Source organism: Camponotus vicinus, unplaced genomic scaffold (assembly GCF_025532165.1).
Source record: "Camponotus vicinus isolate PSW18456_S1 unplaced genomic scaffold, iyCamVici1.0 SCAF_14, whole genome shotgun sequence".
NCBI lineage: Eukaryota > Metazoa > Arthropoda > Insecta > Hymenoptera > Formicidae > Camponotus > Camponotus vicinus.
Genome location: NW_028141950.1, coordinates 10,009,720 through 10,023,840, shown reverse-complemented (window position 1 = coordinate 10,023,840; position 14,121 = coordinate 10,009,720). Strand labels below are relative to the sequence as shown.

Sequence of the window (14,121 nt, the reverse complement as noted above, 5' to 3'; positions counted from 1 at the left end):
TCTTGGCGAAAGAGCAGCCGCTACGACTGTTTGGGCGGCAATGAAGGCGAAGACAAAACTCGGCATGGGGATGAAAAAGCCATCGACGACAAAGAGGAGGAAAAAACGAATACTTCCAGTAGCGAAACGCGGTGGTATTTTACCACTTTTACCGTTGTTGGGAGTTGTCGGTTCTTTGGCCGGCGGTGCGGCGGGAATCGCAAAGGCGGTAAACGATAGCAAGGCGGCGCAACGTCAGCTGGAAGAGTTGCAGCGTCACAATCGCGCTATGGAAGGTCGCGGACTTTATCTCGCTCCGTACAAGCGTGGACAGGGATTCTCAACAAAGTCTAAGAGAAAAAAAAAAACGTCGAAAAAACATTAAAAATGCCTACGGGTGCGACAACTAACGTGCAATTGGAACAATTGGTGAAACGTATGCACATACCGTTCTTTAGAGGTGTTTTTATGCGCAATAATTTACCAATAAGCGGTGTACGACGAAACGAGAGCGGTATCGTCAATTTGGATGACGTTGATGGTCCCGGTACTCATTGGGTAGCGTACGCAAAGAGGGGAGATCGTGTCGTATATTTCGACAGTTTTGGAAACCTTCGACCACCCAAGGAACTTGTGCGATATTTCGGACGAGTGAAAATTGAATACAATTATGCATCTTATCAAAGTTACAATCAGAGCATCTGTGGACAGTTGTGTTTAAAATTTCTTCAAACAGTCGACGATCAATTTAAAGCCTGACAATCCATCGTCACGACTCAGTATTCGTTCGACATGTCACTGACACTTACGTTGACTGGCAGAAGCAGCGTTCTCGCTGTAAGCTTTTTCCCGCTATAGATTTGACTGATGCCGATTACGAGCTTGGATTAACGGATTTTGAAACTTATCATACGATTCCAAACGTAAATTTTTCGAATAATAAATTTTACTTTGGCAACGACGACAAAGAAATTACGATTCCCGAAGGATCGTACGAATTGCACGCTATAAATGACTATCTCAAACGTGCAATTTTGCAAGATGAACACCTTTCCAGAGATGTTGAAAACGATTATGATGAGGAATATCCAATAGCGCTTCGCGCCAATCATAGCACGCTAAAGAGCGAAATCAAATGTGCCTACAGAATAAACTTTACCAAACCCGACAATGTAGGATCCTTGCTTGGATTCTCATCGAATCGTATATTGCAACCTCGCGAGTGGTACGAATCGGACGAACCGGTTAATATTATAAACGTAAATATTATTCGTATAGAATGTAACGTGACTACTGGTGCGTACAGCAATGGCATGCGCGTACACACAATACATGAATTTTCACCGAGCGTACCACCAGGATATAAGATATCGGAACGCCAGCACAGATCATTTATCTGCCGATCATCGTACGGAGCATTACGGATTTAACGATACGTATTGTGGATCAAAGAGGTCGATTGCTCGATTTTCGAGGAGAGGAAATTACCGTAAGATTGCATATACGGCGGCGACAAACATAGTATGCTCGTGCTGAACGAAACGGAGCACGCGAGAGACAATACTTTTACGAGGGACAATACTATTGCGGTATCGGGTGACAATAATAAGATAGCCATTAAGAAGAAGCTGAGCGCGTTGAATCGTGAATTTTTAAAATCATTGGGATTCATCGTACGAAAAGAATGATTGATATTTTGAATATCGGAGGTGAGCCAGTCTTTGACGATCGCATCGTCAAGATTGAGACTCATACATACAATCCGTACGCCAATACGACGCTTGGATACAGCGACGAGATACGAATACCTATACAACATCAGGATTTGTACACGTTACCGTGTGAAAGCTTTCTTTACATCGAGGGAAGGTTTAATGTGCGTAAAGCGAATGACGAAATGAAGGTTGTATTGGGAAACAATTGTGTCGCATTCATGTTTGATGAGCTTCGATACGAACTCGACGGAGTAGAGATTGATCACAACAGAAATGTTGGAATAACTTCGACGCTCAAAAATTATGTCTCTCTAACGCACCAGAAAAGTATAAACTTGAAGAACGCTGCGTGGGATTTGACGTACAATGGTGACAAAAATTATTTCAACTATTGCGTACCGCTCAACATGCTGCTGGGATTTTGTGAAGATTATAAACGCGTTGTGATTAACGCTCGTCACGAATTGATTTTGATACGTTCGCGCAACGATAATAATTGTCTATTCGGACACCCATCGTCGGAAGCAGAGATTGAATTACTCAAGATACAGTGGCGTATGCCTCATGTAATATTGAACGAGATTAATAAATTGTCGATGTTGCGAATGTTGGAAAGCGGACGATACTTGAACATGAGTTTCAGATCTTGGGATCTATACGAATTTCCTCTGCTGCATAGCACGACTAAGCATTCATGGACCGTGAAAGCCGCCTCCCAGCTAGAGAAACCACGATACGTGATCTTTGCATTGCAAACTGGTAAAAAGAATTCAGTGCCACATGATGTTACATTGTTCGATGACTGCAAATTGGCCAACGTTAAACTCTATTTAAACTCGGAATTTTATCCCTATGATGATTTAAATTTAGATTTTGAAAAAAATAGATTCGCCGTTCTATTCAACATGTACTCTCGTTTTCGCAAATCTTATTATGGATGCGATAACAGCACCACGCTATTAACCATTTCAAAGTTTCTACATTGCGGTCCTCTCGCGGTCATTGATTGCTCGCGACAAAACGAGTCTGTCAAAACTGCTACCGTGGACGTGAGAATAGAGTTTGAATGCAGGGAAAATATACCGGCGAATACTACCGCCTATTGTCTCATCTTGCACGATCGGGTTGTCGAATATAATCCATTGACCAATGTAGTCCGCAAAATTACATAAGTCAGCAAATATCCCCTCCATTGCATATGAAAAAATATAAAAGATTGAGATGTTTGACGATCGACATCAGTCTGCGATCGGATCTTGTCATCATGGTTGTGCCAACGTTTGTGGATCTACAAGGATTTATCGTTGACAAAAATTTTGTCGTGAAGGAAGCTGCTGTTCTGAGAAAGGGATCCATACTTTCTCATTACATTTTTACATGTCCCGAACCATGGCACATGCTCACAAAATCTGAGAGATGTCAGGTTTTATGGTTGATGAAAAATCACCATGGATTATCGTGGAATGATGGACACGTTTCATATTGGAAATCGAAACGTTTAATTACGACGGCGGTGATGGGTGCAACGGGGGAGGATGATGATGCGTCATCTCTCGTGTACGTTAAAGGGTATGAAAAACGACAATGGTTAGCTGATATACTGGACAATGATGCGAGAAACGATGTGATTATCGAAACTTTGGATGCAGACTATGAGGATGTAGCTTCTTTAAATAAGTTAGATATTAAGAATACTGTACGTTGTGAAAATCATGTAAAAAATTGTGCTTTAGAAAATGTATTTAAGATTTATAATTGGTGGTTGAAACATCATGATAATGATTCGTCGAATCCATATTTATAATAAATTGATGATGCAATATATTTTTATCGTCTTTCTTATTCTCTCCTTTCTTTCCTCATCTCTATCTATGTACGTGTGCAGTATCGTGTTTCCGTACTTGACACAGCTGCCGCAGATATTGTATTTCGATACTATATTGTGGTATATGATAAAATATTTAAATATTTGATAATTGAATATAGTTTTGCGTTCGATAGTCGTTGATTTCCTTTCAACAGTTGTTCATTTCCGTTCGACAACCGTTCATTTCCGTTCGATTCCGTTCGACGGGCGTTCGTTTCCGTTCGATTACCGTTCAATTACCGTTCGACGAGCGTTCGTTTCCGTTCAACGGGCGTTTGATAACCGTTCATTTCCGTTCGACGGGCGTTCATTTCCGTTCGACGATCGTTCGTTTCCGTTCGACGGGTGTTCGTTTCCGTTCGACGATCGTTCGTTTCCGTTCGACGGGCGTTCGTTTCCGTTCAACGGGTGTTCATTTCCGTTCGACGATCGTTCGTTTCCGTTCGACGAGCGTTCGTTTCCGTTCGACGGATGTTCATTTCCGTTCGATGACCGTTCAATTACCGTTCGACGACCGTTCAACGAGCGTTCGTTTCCGTTCGATGGGCGTTCGACGGGCGTTCATTTCCGTTCGACGGGCGTTCATTTCCGTTCGACGATCGTTCGTTTCCGTTCGACGGGTGTTCGTTTCCGTTCGACGATCGTTCGTTTCCGTTCGACGGGCGTTCGTTTCCGTTCAACGGGTGTTCATTTCCGTTCGACGATCGTTCGTTTCCGTTCGACGAGCGTTCGTTTCCGTTCGACGGGTGTTCATTTCCGTTCGATGACCGTTCAATTACCGTTCGACGACCGTTCAACGAACGTTCGTTTCCGTTCGATAGCCGTTCGTTTCCGTTCGATGACCGTTCGATAGCCGTTCAATTGCTGTTCGATGACCGTTCGACGAGCGTTCGACAGTCGTTCGTTTTCGTTCGATGACCGTTCGATAGCCGTTCGACGGTTGTTCATTTCCGTTCGATGACCGTTCGACGAGCATTCGTTTGCGTTCGATAGTCGCTCATTTCCGTTCGATGACCGTTCGAGCAGGGTTGACACATTATATTATAATGTTATATTATATCATGCATACTTTTGTCTTATGATGCGTTTTTGGTAAAGCGATAATGATACGTCCTTATTCTAAAGTTTCGTACCGAGACCTCGTTGTCTCCTCACAAAGTCGCGATATGATAATATTAATATTATATTATATACCACGCTGAGTTGCATGGGACCATACTTTTGTCTTACGATGCGTTTTTAACATGGTGATAATGCTACATCTCTACTATAAAACCCCGTACCGAGACCTCGTTGCCTCGTCATAAGTTCTGAACCGTGTACGAGAAGAGTCGAAAAAAAATAAATAAAAATGGATCGCGTAAATATATACCCTCTATGGAAAAAAACATTATTCGATATATTATGTGTTGTGTTCTTAAAATTAACCTTCTTATGGAATGTAAGTATTGAATGTATTATGATTATTAAAAAAAAAAAAAAAAAAAAAATGTGCGTGTATTTATACTAAATATATTTTTTTTAATGTAGTCCCAGGATGAAGTCCGGATACCGGGCTTCATAAATATTGAATGGAGGCAATGGGTGCGGACGGTGCGTCGAGCTAGGAGAAGCCACTTTTTATATATGTGGGGCGACACCCCGGAGAGTCGCCAGGTCGAAGATATTTTCGACCTGCGGCGGCTCTTCGGGGAAGAGCCTCACGAAGAAATAGAGGAACTATGGGATATAGAAGAAGAGGAGCAGGAGGAGGAAGAGGAAAGAGAAGAGGATGAGGAAGAGGAAAGAGAAGAGGAGGAAGAGGAGGATGGAGAAAGAGAAGAGGAGGAAGAGGAGGATGGGGAAAGAGAAGAGGAAAGAGAAGAGGAGGAAGAGGAGGATGGAGAAAGAGAAGAAGAGGAAGAGGAGGATGGGGAAAGAGAAGAGGAGAATGAGGAGCAGGAGGAGGAGGAAAGAGGAGTGGAGGAACACGAATGGATCGATAGATGTAAGTGTTTTTTTATAAATCTTATCGTAATATATTTCTATTAACACATCATTTTTTTTCTGTTCCAGAAGCGGCCTCCCCCTTAGCCCGGCGCATCGCCCCCTCCCCCTTATATATTTTTTTTATTTTATATTATATATTTTTATTATATTTTTTAAATTTTATATTTTATATTTTATATTATTATATATTAAGCGCACACATACACACACACACACACACATACACACACACACACACAAAATTGTATAGTACACGCACACATTTTAAAATAAATTTTATATTTTAATTTAAAAAAAAAAAAGAAATGTATTTATTTACGCGCCTCTCCTTGCGTTCCCATCCTTTGCGTCTCTCTTGCGCTAGTTGTAAGTATAGCGATATCGTTCTCTCTCTTTCGTACGCGCTATCGTTCCAACAATAAGTCTCGCGTTAGTTGTAAGTCTCGCGATATCTTCGTTCTCGCTCGCACGCGTTATCTTAGCTATTATCGTTCTCTCTCGCATACGTTGTTCTCGCGATATTATAGTTCTCTTTCGTATGCGTTCTCTTCGCGCTATTATCGTTCTCTCTCATTCACAAGCTCGTCGCTATCACTCACTTACCTTTGCGTCGTCCTTCTCCCACCTATGCAGCATCTTACAATGCGTCGTCCTTGTTCCACGTTGACGTCATCCTTGTCGTATGTTGATGTCGTCCTTGTCACACTTGATGCCATCCTTGTCGCACTATCCTCTTCACACACTTTACGCTATCCTTTTCAAACCAGTGCACCGTCCTTCTCACACGTGGACACATCGCGGGCCCGCTGCGGATCCCCCCCTCCCCCCCTTCCCGCGCGGACCCCCTCGTCCATCGGTCGCGCCGCGGATCCCCCCTACCCGCGCGGACCCCCTCGTCCATCGCTCGCGCCGCGGATCCCCCCTTCCCGCGCGGAACCCATCGTCCATCGCTCGCGCCGCGGATCCCCCCTTCCCGCGCGGACCCCATCGTCCATCGCTCGTGCCGCGGATCCCCCCTTCCCCGCGCGGACCCCCTCATCCACCGGTCGCGCCACGGACCTCCCCCTACCCGCGCGTGACGTCATCATCCCCCGCACGTGACGTCATCATCCCCCGCACGTGACGTCATCATCATCCCCGCACGTGACGTCATCATCCCCCGCACGTGACGTCATCATCCCCCGCACGTGACGTCATCATCCCCCGCGTGACGTCACCCCCCCCCCCCCGCGTGACGTCATCCCCCACGACGCCCCCCCCGCGTGATGCCCCCCCCGCCGGTTCCCCCTCGCCCCTCACCCCCCCTCGGAGCCCCTGGGTTAGAACCGGCCTAGACTTACTACTACTAACTATAAAGTTAAAGTTATTATTATTATGCACAAGTTTATTATTATCAACATTATAGCAGTAATAACTATAAAATTAGAAAACTATAAGAAATTGGGCTCCGTATATTGAAAATATAAACTTAAATTTAAATTTAAACGGGCAGTCAGAGCCAAACGCGGATGGTAGTGCGTAAGTTCAACGAGAATTAAGTTTTTCGTTGAAACTTATTTGTTTCTATTTACTTATTTCGTTGAAACTTTTCAAATAAGTTTCAACGAAAAACTTAATTCTCGTTGAACTTACGCACTACCATCCGAGTTTGGCTCCGACTGCCCGTTTAAATTTAAATTTAAGTTTATAAAATTAGAAATCTCAACTATTATTTTTTTACTACACAATTAAGGTTAACTCCTTTTTTTCAGACTATATGGATTACATGTCGTTTATTCGATACAAGAACATAGAATTTATTGGAGTAACGATAAAGATCTAATGACACTGAATATTAATGAAAATAATGTCACAAAAATAGCTACATTTGATCATGTTCTATATGTTCTCCGCATTGACTGGGTAGCAAGAAATCTATATTGGACCAATGAAGTGTCAGACTACAAAAATTATATTGTAAAGTTCGACTTAACAATGTGGGAAAATGACATAATTAAATTTGATAAGATTTTAAAACTTAAACAAGGTTATATAAATGTATTACCGTCTATAGGGTACGTTTACTACCGTTCGCCTGAAAAAATAATTTTCCATTAAAGATTTAAACAAATTTGTAATTTTTCTATAATTTTACGAAATTTTATCATTAAGATCAAAAGTAAAAAAAAATAATAATTTATTATATAATTACAAGAATTTCGAATTTTCACTACATACAAGTTTTTGTTTTTGTTAAAATAATGTTTTATATAATGAGTAAAATAATTGTATATTTAAAATAATTATATATTTTTTAGAATTTTCTATTTCGATTTTAACACATTGACGGATGGATATAATGATTTAGTGAAATATGATCTTGATGGAAAAAATGAGCAAATTGTTCACACAAAATTATATTCTTGCCTATCTCGTCAGACAAGGAAACGTCTTCATTTTATTCATAGTATTGTTAATATGAATAATGAGGAACCGTCAGTTTACTGGATAAGTTCTGATTTCATAATTGTGACAGACCTTAACGTTTCTATGTGCAATACGATTTTACACAAGGAAAACATAAGTGATAATATCGAATTCCTATATATGACGATTGACAAAACAAACATGTATATTTTAGCATTTAATCAGCGTCAAAATACTCAACATATCTACGTTTTGAAATAGAAATATGCAAATCACAGCGTAATTGCAAACGAATATGTTGAAAAGATAACAACAAACACAGATGGAAATATCTTTGGTTACATTTACGTTTTGGATAAATCTTTCCAACCATATCCTTCAATGAGATGTCTAACACCTGACGAAAATGTTTATAATTTTGAAAATGTGACTGCAACGACAAACAGCATCATTGTAAATCTTCCGGAGCCGGTTGTAAAGAGTGGATGCAAAAAATATAATTTACCAACTACTATATATACTATCTCCGTAAGCTGTTTAGATAACATTCTCAACAAGTCTGAGAAATTCAATGTGCAGTCGTATGAGCGATATTACGAGATTCAGAACTTAACACCATTTACAGAGTACAAGTTGAAGTTTACTTTAAGCAATTTTTACTTTGATCAATTATCAATAAATCCATTCGATTCGAATGGGATACCAATAAAAACTAATTCGGGCAAGCTTAATGCACCAGAAAACATAAGTGTTCTATCTTTGACGCCTACTATAGCAGTAGTTTATTGGATGCCACCCAAGAAGGTGAACTGCGTGGCCGTGACCTACGAAATGCATTGGAAGTCAGTTACATTAGTGAACGGCACGCAACAAAAGAGCATACAATTTATCAATGTGCCGAAACGTGTGGCAGATGGCAGATTTTTCACAAAGATTAACTTGTCGCTACCAGTACAAGTTACATTATTAGCGACATTATTAGCGACATTATTAGCGACATTATTAGCGACATTATTAGCGACAAGATTAACTTGTCGCTACCAGTACAAGTACAATTATTTGATACACGTGCGTGTGTATCCAATTAATTTCAGTGATTTCTACAACGAGAGTTTAAGCAAGATCGATATATATTCAGAACCAAACAATATCACTTTGAGCAAGGTCGACATAAATAGCATGGACATTTCATGGATCTCAAACATTAATCTGACGATCTTCTCTACACTAGAGTACAAAGATATTGCAGCAGAAAAGTGGCACACAATGAATTATATTAAAATGAATTATAACAAAGAAGTAATATACCATGTGGAAGATTTACAATCGGGAACTTTATACGAGTTTCGCTTGATATTGAGCTACTTCGAATATGAGGAAAATTATACATGGCCGGCTGATGAAAGATTTATTTTTTCAACACTTGGTAAGCAAACGAAGATACCCATACAGCACAATAAGGTTCCAGACATATTGAAGAATAATTTAATTGAAACAATGCAACATTGCAAATCGATTGCGAAACTCTGCTGAGTCATTGTTATAAGATTGTGATGAAATTAAGATGTCCGCTTTTTGGAATGAAATAGTGTAGCAATATTACAGTGTAATACATTGGAAAGAATGCAATGTTATTGCAACCATTTAATAATATTACGTATAAAATATTTTTGTTTTCGATGGATAAATATCTTGGAAACTTATAATTAAATTAAAAAGCTTGATATAAATAGAAGTTTACAATATCTAAGATAATCATATCTAAGATAATACATTGCAAAATTATGTATAAACATAAACATATAACATAAAATATTATATTTTTATACAAAATTACTTTAAACTCTTACTTACGAATCACTTTTTTTATTTTAAATGTTCTATATACTCTTATAATGGGTACTTTGTACACATATAAATATTAGTTATAGAATTAATTAAACATCACTAATTATATTTTTATTTAAAAATTTTAAGAATACGTTATAATTATATATATTTGCATGTAAAAAATACATAAAAATGCATAGAAAAATATAATGATAGATATAATAGTATTTATTCTTAATATAATAAAAAGATATATTATCTTTGAAGATTAATATCGTATTCGTACATGAAGTGAAAATATATCATAAAATATATTGTGACAATGATATAAAATGTTATCTATATTTTAATAAAAAAATAGCAATGCTTATCTTTAGCTTAGAATTATATTTACTCGACTGATATTATTTCTGTCATTAATTCGTTTGACTTCTGCAAAAAAGTAAAATTCATCGCATATATACAAATATAAAAAAATATATTATTACATTATTTTTATAGATAAATTAAAGAGTGTTATAGTTTTCCAATGTTTTCAAAATATAAATATCATATTGCAAATATCTAATTCATAATTTGATAATTTATATTTTTACACTGTTTGCGTAATGTTGCATTGCAATTTGTAATATTGCAATATTGTTGCAAAGTAGTTGTAACATTCTGTGCTGCATAGATAGATTATAATATTATGTACTAATATTTTTAGATATGAATAGTCCTAAAATTTAAAAAAGTTAAATTTTTCCAATAAAGTTACAAGTAAGAATAAATTTGTAAAAATATACACACACGAAGATATTAAAATTATATTTTTGCTTAATATAGATATTTCGGACACTCCTGGAATAATAGCGAAAAAATATTACTTATTATTGATGTTAGGTTTTATCATTATAGTTACAATAATCTGCCTCTGCTACTTTTATTGTTGTAAGTATATTTGTAGGTATCAACTTGAATTGTAGTTTATACATATATGTACATCTGATATAATATCTAAAAATTTAATGAAAATAGTAATTTACTTATATAAAACTAAATAAATTTACTAAAAAACGAAAAATTTTATAATACATATTATTATATAATTAAGTCGAAATTTTATAACAGTGTATCGTCAACGCAGAAGTAATAATGAACAATTTTTGTCTTCAACAATGACCGATATAGAATTGGAGATTCTACAAGAAGTACCTTACCGAAACACTGAATTCAATACGATTTACAATCATATGTTAAATTATAATCCGGATGAATGTGCAATAACTAAAGTCGCACGTAAACAAATTACATTTACAAAACTTATTGGTAGCGGCGCATTCGGAATGGTAAAAATTAATTTTTTCAAGCAATGTTCAAATTAATTTCTGGATCAAACAAAACAGATATGTATTTTCTAATAAAGATATAAATTACATAAATTTTTATAATAGATTATAAGTAATATAAAATTTAGATGAGACAACAAACATGTACTTTATTATATATTTTTCGTTGAATTATTCAATATAAAGTAAAATATAATATTACTTGACTTTATACTATACATTTTCTAATGAAGTACGCATGTAAATTTGTGTGAAATATTTCGCAGGTGTTTCAAAGAAAGGTGAAGAACTTAGAAAGATCGGACACAGAGATATCCGTTGCAATAAAAACGCTTCGTAAAGATGCTTCTTCCCATGAGAAAAAGAAATTGTTAAACGAAGCCAAACTTATGAATAATTTTCGACACAAACATATATTAAGATTGTTGGCCGTTTGTTTAGATGGGGAATCTCCGTTACTAGTGTTGGAACTGATGGAAACTGGTGATCTGTTAAAATATTTGAGAGATTGTTGAAATTTGGAAGCGTCAGATTCGCATGCTCTGCGTTTGCAGGATTTGCTCGCCATGTGCGAAGATGTTGCGCGAGGTTGTTGCTACTTGGAAGAATTGCGTTTCGTACATAGAGATATAGCGTGTCGCAATTGTTTAGTATCTTCGAGAAATCGCGAGAATCGTGTCATTAAAATTGAAGATTTTGGACTGGCTAGAGATATCTACAAGGATGATTATTATCGCGTGGTATAAATACAATTATTAAAAAAAATTAAAAAATGAATTCTTTTGAAAATACTTTCCACTTTTTTATCATAATAGTATCGTGCATTGTTTCTTCAAGTAATATGGAATATAAATAGTATTTATTTATATATAGCAAGAGATAACGTTATTCATTTTGCACATATTGTAAAAATGAAAAACTTGAAGCAGAAAATTAAATTTTTGTTAAAATCATGTTTTAGAAAGGCGAAGGTTTGCTTCCTGTTCGCTGGATGGCACCCGAATCTTTGATGATCAAAATATTTACTTCTCAAAGCGATGTTTGGTCATTTGGTGTTTTAATGTGGGAAATTACATCGTTGGGTGAGCAACCTTATACTGCCAAGGCTAATGAAGAAGTGATAAATTATGTACGTGCTGGAGGCAGGTTGCCGATGACTCTTAACTGTCCGTCAACATTATACGAGTTGATGCTACGTTGCTGGAGTACAGCGGATGCTAGACCAAGTTTCGAATTTTGTTTGAAAAATATTGTAGCATTAAGAGAGAACATAGAAGATGCCTTACTGAGTCCAATCGATAATATTTAGCCGATATAATTAAATTAATGTTTCTCTTCTTTTCCGAACGATTCAATAAATCTTAATGTAGAAAAAATATTTCTAGAATATTTCTAAATTGTTTCTGTTATTTTAAGGTTTAATCTTAATATTAAATTTATCAATGAAGATAAAAGAAATTTTTTATCTTAAATTTTTCTTACCTTCCATAAAATTTTGATTATTAAAAATTATCACATCCATTTTCATAATTGTAAACAGCGGAATATAATGACATATGTAATTTGTGTTTTTGAGTGTTCGAAGCGAATCCTAATAATTGTGATTATATATATATATATTGTGACGTTGCCGTCCCTACGCGCGTCCATCCGCCCCGGAAATCTTGGCGGGGCGCGAGCCGAGCAGCCGCGTCAGAAAAAGATTGCGAGAGCCGTATCGAAATCTCCGGAGAGACGAGCTATTATTATAATTTCGCGTTATTACTAATTCTTTTTTTGTTATTATTATTTGGTACGTCGGGCAACCCGCCGGAGAACGATCGGAAGAGGCAGAAGAAGAATACGTCCAGCGACTACTAGTACGACATTTGCGACCTTTCATTTGAGAGCGGGGATAGCGCCCGAGGATCGAGACAGCACAGAGTCGCAGGTGGAATTCTCTTCCGCGAAGAGAGGATGAATGGCGGAAAACCAAACAGCTGTCAAGGACCGGAATGGTAGGGCCCGGTCGGCACTATCGTCCAAGGGTGGAGGACAAACCATCGACATAAAAGAAGACCGCCGATACCAGAGTCATGGAAATTATGATTTTCGAATTGTCGGGGCCGTAACGGCCCCCGATACGGCGTTGTTGCAGGGCGCATTAATATCTCGCGTGTCACGGCGCTATTGGCCGCGAATCCGCGCATCCCTGCGCGCAGGATTGACGCCGCTATCGACCCTGGATCGCGAGATCCAGGGAGACATTCTGGTGCGGTCGCTCTTAGCGTCAAGTCGCTTTTTTTTTTGGTTATAATATCTGTCGTGGGCGTAAGGGTGTCACCGCCAAGATCCGATTGAGAGGACGAGCCGAGGACCATCCCCAGGCCACGGGAGGAAATATCGGTGAGGTTGCCCATTGCTAATTTGTGAGCCACGTACGCGATTTCGTCCGCGGACCGGCCGCTCTGTCGCCGTCGCCATTTTCGTGTCTCGTTGTCGCTCGGTTTTTGTACTGAGCCTTCAATTTTCGTGTATTTCGGGCGACCGGAGACAAGTGACCGAGGCATCAAGGACGATCGTAACGTTGGCCGTAGTCGATACGGAATTGTTCGTCTCTCTTCGGGATTCGGGGTGTTGTAAAACCACGTAGTGACCGGCTCTCGTATATCGACCACGTGCGCGGTAAATCGCGGGGGATTGTATTCGCTCTCCGTGCGGTCGAAAAGAAGTGTCGACGCCGCGTAAGACATCCCCGCAATCGATCTTCGTGTGACGTTCGTTTTAAGTGGCGTGTAGGTGTGTATGTGGTCGAGCGTATCGTTGTCTTTGTCGCGCTCATTGGCTTGTGTGTCGTGTGTGTGTGTGTCGCGGTGCGCATTAGATTGCGGTAGGTCGCGAATTCGAGAAATTCACGCGTGTCGGAATAATTTTAAGAACGTTGTGAGCGGCGGACTCAGCGTCCGACGACGATCGATTATCGATCGCTACACCCGTGCTCATCGTCAACGAGCTCTCTCTCGTC

The 14,121-nt window shown here is 38.6% G+C and overlaps 1 pseudogene; it reads left to right on the top strand.

Annotated features, from left to right (window-relative positions):
• LOC145964729 (proto-oncogene tyrosine-protein kinase ROS-like) overlaps positions 1 to 12,426 on the top strand; it is a 29,608-nt pseudogene extending 17,182 nt beyond the window's left edge.
• The last annotated feature ends 1,695 nt before the right edge of the window (positions 12,427 to 14,121 follow it).